Source organism: Equus quagga, chromosome 15 (genome assembly GCF_021613505.1).
Source record: "Equus quagga isolate Etosha38 chromosome 15, UCLA_HA_Equagga_1.0, whole genome shotgun sequence".
Classification (NCBI taxonomy): domain Eukaryota; kingdom Metazoa; phylum Chordata; class Mammalia; order Perissodactyla; family Equidae; genus Equus; species Equus quagga.
In genome coordinates, this window is record NC_060281.1 from 76,763,007 (window position 1) to 76,773,797 (window position 10,791).

General features: G+C 47.7%; 1 non-coding gene across 1 annotated transcript; it reads right to left on the reverse strand.

The window, feature by feature from the left end:
* Positions 1 to 1,076: 1,076 nt before the first annotated feature.
* Positions 1,077 to 1,182, reverse strand: LOC124227485 (U6 spliceosomal RNA). The gene has a single exon (XR_006885495.1). It is a non-coding gene; the product is annotated as a U6 spliceosomal RNA (small nuclear RNA).
* Between the last annotated feature and the right edge of the window lie 9,609 nt (positions 1,183 to 10,791).

Genomic DNA, 10,791 nt, shown 5'->3' on the forward strand with positions numbered 1-10,791 from the left:
TTTTTTGCTTCTCTCCCACACTCTCTTGCCGGGTGTCTTCAGCAACCACACACAGGGGATTCTGGGGAGAGAACATCTCTTACGGAGCGGGCACAGCTCTGAAGGCGCCAGCAGAACACGGGGGAGGTCAGGGGAGGAAAGACACACGGCCGGTTCCTTAGACTACCTCTCAGCCGCTGATCGAATTAGTGCGATTCTTAGCATCTTCAACTTGGAACTCCTCCAGGCTGGCCAGCTGGTGCGTTCGGCCGACTCAGCTCGCCTTAACTCAATTAGCTGAGCCGGCTGAGCCGGGCGGGGCTGCGCTCAACAAGTACTTTCTAAGCACCGAGCTGGCTGCAGGGGGAAAACACAAAGGAAGGCAAGATGCAGACTCAGCCAGCCTCGGCCCGAAGGAGAGGGCTTGCGCTCTGAATGGATCACAGGACGCTGTATTTTCTGCATCCCGCTGTCGCAATTCTTCCCAGATCTGCATTCCCTCTGTGCTGTGATCTACTTCCTATTTTCCTTAAAATAAATTAACTTTTCTTGAAGTAAATTAATTTCCTTTGTTAAACTTAAATAAGTTAATTTTCTTATTATTGAGGTGAGATGGACCTAACAAAATCGACCATTTTAAAGTTAATAATTCAGTGGCGTTTAGTCCATTCACGGTGTACCACGTCTGTCTAGTTCCAGAACACTTCCATCACTCCAGCATGAGGACCCGTCCCCAGGCAGCAGTTTCCCCACCTCCCCAGAGACCCTCACAACCACTGACCTGCACCCTGTCTCTGTGGATTTGCCTATTCTGGACGTTTCATGTAAATGGAATCAGACAGGATGTGGCATCTGGCTTCTTTCGCTCAGCACAATGTTTTTAAGCTTCATCCCTGTCGTAGCATGTGTCAGCACTTCATTCCTTTTTATGGCTGAATAATATTCCATTATATGCATAGACCCCATTTTGTTTACCTATCATGCGTTGATGGACATCTGATCTCTTTTACCTTTTGGCTGTTGTGAATAGTGCTTCTAAATAAGTTAATTTAATTAATGTATTTATTTATTGAGATATAATTGACATATAACATTGTAAAAATACAGAACGCTTCACAAATTTGCATGTCACCCTTGCACAGGGGCCATTTAATCTTCTCGATATCGTTCCAATTTTCGTATGTGTGCTGCCAAAGCGAGCACTAAATAAGTTTATTTTAAAAGGAAAATTTACAACACTGCCATAAATAGAAAACCTGTATTTTTCTAATAGACCATAAAATAGATATGTAACTATTAAGAGTGAAAATTTCACCTGCGTAGCACATAAAACCACCCCATATATTATCACGGACATTAGCAGGAAGCCTGGGCTCCGGATGCGGTCACCTAGAATTTGATCCTCACTCAGCCATCCGTGTGACTCTGGACGAGAGACCTATCCCCTCCCAGCCTCGGTTTCCTCATTTTTAAAGTGATAATACTTAGAATTGCTCCCTCCTGTACCTGTGGTGAGAATTAAAACCACAAGTAACAGTACTAGTGACTAACAAAGCAAGGATGTGCCCTGTGCCAGAAAGGGGGACCCCTTGAGGCCGTCATCTTGTGTAACCCCCACAACGTCCTATGAGGCGAATGTTATTACCCCCATTTTGCAGATCAGTAAATAGACTAAGAGAAGTGGAGCCAGCAGTCGAAGGTCAGACAGCAAAGTCTTGAGCTCTGGGAAAGTGAAATGACAACATAAGAAGTAACCAAGGGTCCACTGGGATGTCAGGGCTGTCCCCGGGCAGAGGTGATTGATTGCAAGATGGCTACCCGGGCCCTTGAGGTCCAGACCCAGCAACTCCCAGCAAACCCGGCCTGGAGGCTCAGTCTTGGATTGCTCCCAGCAGCGTCTCTTTATCAAGTCGCTCTTTCTCAGCTCTGCCAAGGCGAGGCTCCCTGAGAGACTGCTCGCGGCCTTCACATCTTTGGTTGACTCACCTCTCGCGGTTAATGGGCTTCACCTCCCCTCCCTATACCCCATCATCCCCAAACCCGCCCCTTTGCTCTGCAGTCTCTCCCCTTCCACACTGCATCTGAGCCCTCAAGGCTGTGTTGCAGCCTCTTACTAACGATCGGCTGCTGGCGCAAAAATTAGTGCATCTCAGCTTCTCACGCATCCATTATATCTTCCTCCCCCGCGATGGGTGGGATTCACGGCTTCAGTCCGCGTGGAGAGTCCTGTCCCACCCAAGGGTGACATAGCATCAGGGTTGCATGAGTGTCCTGGGGCTGCCACGGTGAATCAACACAAATCTGGTGGCTCCAAACGACAGAAATTTATTCTCCCACAGATCTGGGGGCCAGAAGTCCAAAATCAAGGGATCAGCAAGGCCACTCTTCTCCCAAGGTCTCCGGGGGAGGGTCCTTCCTTGCTTCTTCCAGCTTTTGGTGGCTCCCAGTGTTCCTTGGCTTGTGGCTGCGTCACTCCAATCTCTGCTTCTGTCCTCATGTGGGCTTTTCCCTGTGTGCCTCTGTGTGCCTCTTCCATCTCTTATAAGGACACTTGTCGTTGGAATTAGGGCCCACCCTAATCCCGTATGATCATCTCCGTCTTTACCTTAATCACCTCTGCAAAGACTCCATCTCCTAATAAGGTCACATTCGGAGACTCCAAGTGGACATGAGTGTTGGGGAAGCTATCCAACCCCGTACAGAGGTCTTCAAATAGAAGTGCCTGATATGCTGTGTAGCAGGTTTATTGCTTATCTGTGCCCAGGGGTACAAACATAAAAGGGCTTAATATTCCTACAAAATCCAAAAGTTATCCTCCCAAAGTTATCAGCTATATTCTTACAAATCTCCCTTTCCAGCCCTGAGTGGCACTGTAGGCAGATCCTGTAGCTTTCTGGCCAGTTTCCAATATTAAAAGTCCGGTCCAGGTCAGGTCAGCTTAAAACATCACCTTAGTCCCCCCAACCCATCCTCCAACTCGGCTGTGCCCCAGGGCCTGAGCAGCCTGGCCTGGGCCTGGCCCCCACCTGCCCTGCTCCTGCCCTTACGCTTCTGGTTCCCAAAGGGCACCGAATAGGATGCTTCCATGGCCAACCAAATTTGGCCACTGCTGCAGGAAACCAGGTTTAGACTCACTTGATGCGTGGATGGACATGTAAGAGCAGGTGGTTTCCAACCTTTATTCACCCCAGGAAACTATTTTCCCAGAGAACACCCCATCACCCGGGTGTTCCCCAGAGCACACTTTGGGAAATGCCACACTGTAGAAAATGCTGTAAAATGTAAACTATATCCACAACGATGACGTGTGCATTGCAACAGAAGATGAGTTTTTGAGTAAACACACCGACTCTGGAGCAATTTTGTGATTTATTCGGAAAATTGGCTTCCAGATCAACTGTGGACAAGACCCAACTTGGCGGGAAGATGGCGGTCCCTCAGCAGAGCCCCACGGACAGCTAAGCCGGCCAAGTTTTATTCTGAGAAAGGATCAGAGACTAAAATTGCTCTGATTTCCCTTCGCCCTGCTTCATCAGCAGGGAGGGTGTAACTCTCATATTGAAACGCAAGTACTTTCAAAAGAAATTTACATTCTAGGGCAGTCCTATAATGTACGCAATTATGTTATGTAAATTCAACTATGGGATCCAGCAGAAGAGTGATAATAACAATAATAGTACAATAACGAGAGAAAAGATAGAATAAACAGATGTGAGAGCCAGGCAAGTTTTCACCTGCCAGTCTTCTCCCACCGTGGATCTGGGGTCCACTCAGCTGTCTCTGCTTCCGAGCACCTCTCAGCCCCGAGCACAAATCTAGTGCTTAAGGATCTGTTGTTATCATATATTATGGCCTCTAAAAGCTGGCCAACCTCTTCATCTCATGCTCAACTAAACAACTGACGACGTTCTTCAATGCCGTAGGAAACCTGGCTGCACAGGAATGAGCGGGAGAAAGCACACCAGGCTCCAATTTAATGTCTCTTCAAGGGTTTTCGTGGTTAGTTTCTGATCATCGTCCGTATTCTACTGACCGTAGAGTCGCCCTACCACGTCAGATGTGACTGTCCTGTAGTCTCAAAGCTAAATAGCACCTGGTTTTGTGCATATTGTCAAGGCAAATATTTTCTGAAAGCCAGGACCGGCCCCACGGTTGGATTTGGTAGAGGCCATCCAAGTGATCAGACGTGGAAAAAGTCAGTCAACATCGCTCCACGCCCTGTTTCCCATTCTCTCCCCACCCCACCTCTGAAAATCCTAGAGAAAACATTTTTTTAATCTGATTGTGTCACCTGAATGAGGTAACTCTTTAATCCTCAGTAGAGTAGTCAGGATCAGTTTATGCACTTAGCTATCAGTCCACTACGGGTCAGAGGGGGCAGGCGGGGATTCAGAAGGTTCGGCAGGCTGGAGAACATACAGCCCCCTTGCTCTCTCTCAGCTTCATCCGTCTGTATCAAAACTTCCATTGCCCACGGATAACATCCAGACTCCAGGACCTTTGTCCGCTGGACCAGCCCATTTCACTACCTGAGCCCCTCCATGGCAGGGTCTGGTTCTCATTCATCTGCAAGTCTGCCCAGCACTAAGCACAGATTTTTTGGGCAGATAAACTGGAGCTCCATGAATGAATGTCAAATGAGCGGAAAAGTAACCCATATAAAACTCAGGTGCCATGTGTGCAAGTCTCAGCACAGACTCGTCTTAAAATTAAAAATTTAGGGACCGGCCCTGTGGCCAAGTGGTTAAGTTTGTGCTCTCTACTTCGGCAGCCCAGGGTTTCGCTGGTTCGGATCCTGGGCGCAGAAATGGCACCGCTCATCAGGCATGCTGAGGCGGCATCCCACATGCCACAACTAGAAGGACCCACAACTAAAAATACACAACTATGTACTGGGGAGATTTGGGAGAAAAAGGAAAAATAAAATCTTTAAAAAAAAATAAAATTAAAAAATTAAAAAATTTACCTGGAGAGCAATTTAAAACTTTATCATACTTCTCAAGGAACACACACACACACACACACACACACAAATCCTATTTACAATAGAAAGCAAGTCTTCTGAAATTTTATGTCTCCCCTCTAGGGCAGCCAGCTCCCAAATCTGTCTCAAATTTCCCCAAAGTCTCCTTCAGATCTATCTTGTCTCATTGCCCCCCAACTCCAGAAACAACTTCCACTCTTTCCTACAAGTTCAGAGCTAAAGGCTCGAGCTCTGGGGCTCCTCTTGCTGGATTCAAATTTAGTTCTGTCACTCTAACTGGAGCAAGTACCTGGCATATGGTGCGTCCTCCATAAATTCATCTTGTTATTTAATCCTATTGGCTTCTCCAATATTTTTTTTACTTGGCCGACTTTTCCATTAATGCAATAAGTAATGTGTCTTAGTTTCCCAGGGTTGCCAAAACAAACAGCCACAGCTTCGTGGCTTAAAACAACAGGAAGTTGTTCTCTCACAGTTCTGGAGGCCAGAGGTCCAAAATCAAGGTGCCCGCAGGGCCACGCTCCCTCCAGAGCTCTAAGGAAGATTCCATTTCTTGCCTCTTCCAGCTCCTGCTGGCTGTTAGCATTCCTGGGCTTGTGGCTGCATAACTCTAGTCCTGCCTCTGTCTCCGCGTGGACTTCCCCTGGGTGACCCTCCTTTGTGCATCTCATAGGAACATTTGTCATTGGATTTAGGGCCCACCCGAATAATCCGGGATGATCTCATTTCAAGATCCTTAACTTAATTACTTACACATGCAAAGATCCTTTTTCTAAATAAGTACATGCATAGGTTCCCGGCATCAGGACATGGACATTCCTTTTTGGGGGGCCACCCTTCAACCCACTACAAAATGACACCAGGTGGCGGGCGGGGAGAAGGCCACATACTCCTATAATTCTTTCCTTTTTCTTTTATCCTTGTCATGATGAATAAATCAAGCCAGCAGCCAGCACCAGGTACTCAGGGACGTGGAAGGAAAGAGGCAGATGGCCAAAAAGCGCTGTCAACTTCTCCTTTTCACTGACGTTCATCAACTCTTGAAACGATGCAAGTTTGCAGCCATGGAATACCTAACCGCAAAAGATGTCGCATCCTGGGGGGTGGATGGGGTACAAGAACAGTGAGTTCGGCCAGAAGGTCCGACCTTCAGGCAGACACATCGTGGTGACGGCCTGGGGACAGTCTTGGGTTTCCCACTGAGAGTGGTCAGCCCCTGCGTCGCTGGCCGGGGGAGGTTCAGGTTAGCTATTTATTGACATCCTTCCTGTGTTAAGATTCCTGCCTCGGTGGCACAGGAGGGATCCGGGAGGCAGTGACTTCACCAGACTCAAATTGTAATCAGCCAGCCTCTTGGCTCGTGTGTTCATCTACCCAGAACTATTTTTGGTGTGTGCTCATAGACGGCACACACCAGAGTATTTGGTATCTGAGATGCAAGCGTTAAAGATGATTAAAGTTAGCTGCTAATGAGTATGCCTAGAATAGAGACACTGTGTGTGTGTGTATGTGTGTGTGTGTGTGATCCATGTGTGTGTTCTGCTGTGTGTCTGCCAAGCAGATGTCTACAAACCTGCCCTCAGGTGACCTCATCAATGTCCTGGGTCAGCTAAGATGTCCATAAACAGAAGGTGGAAATGGATGAAACTTGGCCTGTCTCAAAGATCTGCCTTACCAGACCCCCCAACTCCCCCATCTATATTCTGCTTGTCCTTCAGAGCTCAGCCCATCCACCCTATCAAGGAGCCCCACTTGACCAGCCTCGGACCTCCTAGACCAGGCATCACAAATCGGTTTCATCTCCAGGACCAACTCAGATCAAGTTGGCGGGGGTTACCTGGAGCACCTGTTGAGGAGGATGCCGAGAACTGATCTGGGCTGGGATGAATGATGCAGTGTTCGTTTCCTAAACTGCTGTAACAAAGTACCACAATCTGGGTGACTTGAAACCACAGAAATTTATTCTCTCACGGTGCTAGAGGCTGGAAATCTGAAAGTAAGTTGTGGGCAGGACCACATTCCCTCTGAAGCTTCTAGGGGAGGATCCTTCTTTGCTTCTTCCAGCTTCTGATGGCCCTGTCATCCTTTGGCTTGGGGCTGCTCACTCTAATCTCCGCCTCTGTCTTCACTTGGCCATCTTCTGTCTGTGTCTGTGTCTGTGTCTTCATATGCTGTTCTGTGTGTGTGTGTCTGTGTCCAAACCTCCCTCTCCTTATAAGGACACCAGTCATCAGATTAGGACCCACCTTAAGGAACTCTTCTTAACTTGATTCACAGGCACAGGGTTGGGGTTTCAACAGATGCTTTTGGGTGACACAGTTCAACCCATAACAGATTCCATGAGCAATGAGGGCTGTCTCCCAGGGGTGAACGAAGAGAAAGGGCCACCAATTTGCCAAATCGGCCATTGAGCACTTCCTTGGGGTATCATTTAGTTGGGAAGGAGCGCAAGCTGCCACAGCTACTGATTATCCATCCATCTACCTCTCCCGTCTGTCCCTCTGTGATCTTTCATCTGTTTCTACCCAGCCGTCTTCTTAAGTGGCTCAAAAGTTCCTTGAGAGCAGAGATTATAGCTCTCTGAGTCCCTTTGGGCTGCTGTAACAAAATACCACTGACTAAGTGGCCTAAGGAACTCATTTCTCACGGTTCTGGAGGCTGGAAGTCTGAGATCAGAGTCCCAGCACGGTTGGCTGAGGGCCCGCTTCCTGCTTCATCCGTGGCACCTTCTCACTGTGTCCTCACATGGTGGAAGGGACAAGGGAGCTCTCTTAGGCCTCTGGTATAAGGGCACTAATCCCATTCATAGGGGCTCCTCCCTAATGACCTAATCACCCCCCAAAGGCCCCACCTCGTAATTCCTAATTGGGGATTAGAATTTCAACATCTGAATTCTGGGGAGACATGAACATTTAGACCATACTAATAGCTTAAATCTTTTATATTCCCCACTGTCTAACCCAGGACCCAGTTGGAGTAGGCACTTAATAAACACTTGTTCAGTAATCCATTTTGATTGTTTGGACTCTGGAATTAGGTCGGAACAAAGGTCTCTCTCTGCAGCACAACCCCCTAAGGGCCTCCGAGCGGAAACGTGGATGCTCACTAACAGGCTGGACGCCTGGGCTTGCTGGTCTACCCTCTGTCTTCCCCGCCCTTCCCCACATTCCACAGATGTCGTCTACCCAATCCTACGTGTGTATGGGGGTGCCCCCTCTAATAGGATGGCCCTGTAATTGTTCAATGAGATACTGTCAGGCTCATCCATCAAACCTTCCTCTAACAGTTGGGTTTTCCTAATGGAATGCAGTGTCCTAAAGAAGAGAAGCGTCATAATGCGAGGTTTTATGTAGGCTGGTTTCTAGCTGTGAGCTATGGGCCTGAAATGATAGTTAAATCGATGGAGAGGCACTAAGCTTCCTCCTCCGAAGCTGGGTGTCCGTAAAACCCAATTATTGACGCCCCTGAGTGGATGCTGCAGGCCGGCTCTTCCAGCCTTGACTGGGCTCTCTCTCTCTGCGGACAGGAGCGGCCCAAGAGGATGGAAATACGATGGCTAGCTGATTGTTTCCACAGTCTGCATGACAGACTGCCTCCCTAACAAGACTCTAGGTCAAGTGCTCTTCTCCACTCTGTGGATCTAGCAGGGAGAAATGAACTCTCGGCGGTATTCCCAATTACGGAGAGAAGCTATTCCTCCCAGGTCTGGCTGTAATGTGTCTGGCAGTGGGCCAAGAGGCCAGAAGTCTGTCTTCTTCCCCAGTCTCTTTCACCGTCTCGGGGCGTGACCTTGGGAGGACTTAACCTCTCAACTCCTTCGCTGCCTCACCTGTAACAATTCACCTTTTATCGCTTCATAGTCCTGCTCTGGGATAAATGAGACGAGCCTCTCCATCCTTTAGTCCCCCGGACAGACAGGAACCAGGTCAATGCAAAGGATAGCCATTTCCTTTGTGTTTGCTGCGTGCGTTACTAATTTGTGGGATTTCTGAATAATGGCAAAAATGCACGGATTTATACAGTTGTTTTGTTTTTTTCAAAGAGCCTTGAGGCATTTCAGGAGTATTGTATTCCTGCTCACCTCTTTTATGGAATGGATATTCTTGTGCCCATTTCTTAGTCAGCAAACTGAGGGAGGTTGGCCTTGAAGCAAGCCCCACTGCTGGGCTGGAACTAATTCCTATTAATCTGGTGTGGCGCTTCACTGCCAATACACAGATTCCCTAGGGGACACTCAGGGGCTATTGGCTCAGTCAATTACTAAGCTGCTTCTCAGTCTTTCTCCCATCCTCCCTCCACTCCAGCTCTGCTGACCTTTACTTCTTTACAAGAACCAAGTACTTTCCAACCTCAAACTATGCGCACCTGTTCCCCTCTGTGTGGGCGGCTCTTCCTGCACACGTTTCCTCTGGCTAATGCCTACCCATCCCTGAGGCCTCAGCTTCAATGTCATCCTTGCAGTGAAGTTGTCCACAACCCCCAGGCTTTGTTGAGTGACCCCTTTCTGTGCTCCCATAAGCACTGCATTTTCCTTTCCAGAGCTTATCACACTTCGATCTAAATGGGTATTCATTTACGTCTGTTTTCCCCTCTAATGATAAGTTCCACGAGGGCAAAGATTGTTTGTCTTGTTCAGTACTGTGACTCCAGAACTAAGCAGGCACCCAGGAAAAATCCATATAATGAGTGGGATGGGTAGAAGATGATGGATGAATGGATAGATAGATAGATGGATGGATGATGGATAGATGGATGAATGAGGAATGGGTGTATTGATAATGGATGGAGGGCGGGACAGATGGGTGGATGGATGGATAGATAGATGGGTGGATAATGGATAGATGGATAGATGATGGATGGATGTATACAAAATGGATGGATGGATGCATGGATGGATGGTTAGATAGATGGATGGATAGTGGATAAGTGGATAGATGGATGAATGATGGATGGATGGATGGATGCATGGATGTAGTGTGTTTGTATATGAGAGTGATCCAAATTACCAGTATTTATCATTGAGAGAAAGTTCTAAGTTCCAAATGTTCAGAGAAGTTTATGGATGCAGACCTAGGATACACGTCAGCAGGGCTGTGCTCTCTCTGAGACTCTGGGTAGAATCCTTCTTCGCCTCTTCGTAGCGTCTAATGGTGGCCATCAATTCTCGGCATTCCTTAGAGTGAAGCTTCCTCACTCCATCCCGCCTCCATCATCACACGGCCTGCTCCCTGTGTGTCTCTGTCTTCACATTCTTCTCCCTCTTCTTATAAGGACACCAGTCGTACTGCATTAAGGGCCCACCCTACTCCAATATGACCTCACCTTAACTAATTACACCTGCAACAATCTTGTCCAAACAAGGGCACATTCTGAGGTCCTGCGGGTTAGGACGTCAACACATCTTTTGGGGGGATTCAATTCAGCCTATAACAATCTGTGAAACAGCAACGCCTCTTCCAGTGTGTGTCCCAGAGCCACTCCTGCACAGAGTGATAAGGAGACATGCATGAGGATGTTGGTGGTGGCCAGGTTTGTCACAGCAAGGATCCAAAGTTGACCTACCTGCCCATGACCGGGGAAACAGATAGACCAAGTATGATGCATGCAGGTGAAGGGATAACACACAGCACACAGAAATAATACACTGGATTTGCATATATCATCATGGCTAGATCTTAAAAACATAACGTGAAATGAAAAAAGTGGGGACTAGACTGAGATTTATGACACAATACCATTGACGTAAATTTAAAATACACACCTAAAGAACAACATTATATACGTTTCATAAGCATTGGAAAGTGGGTTGGAAAGATTTATTTTGAATT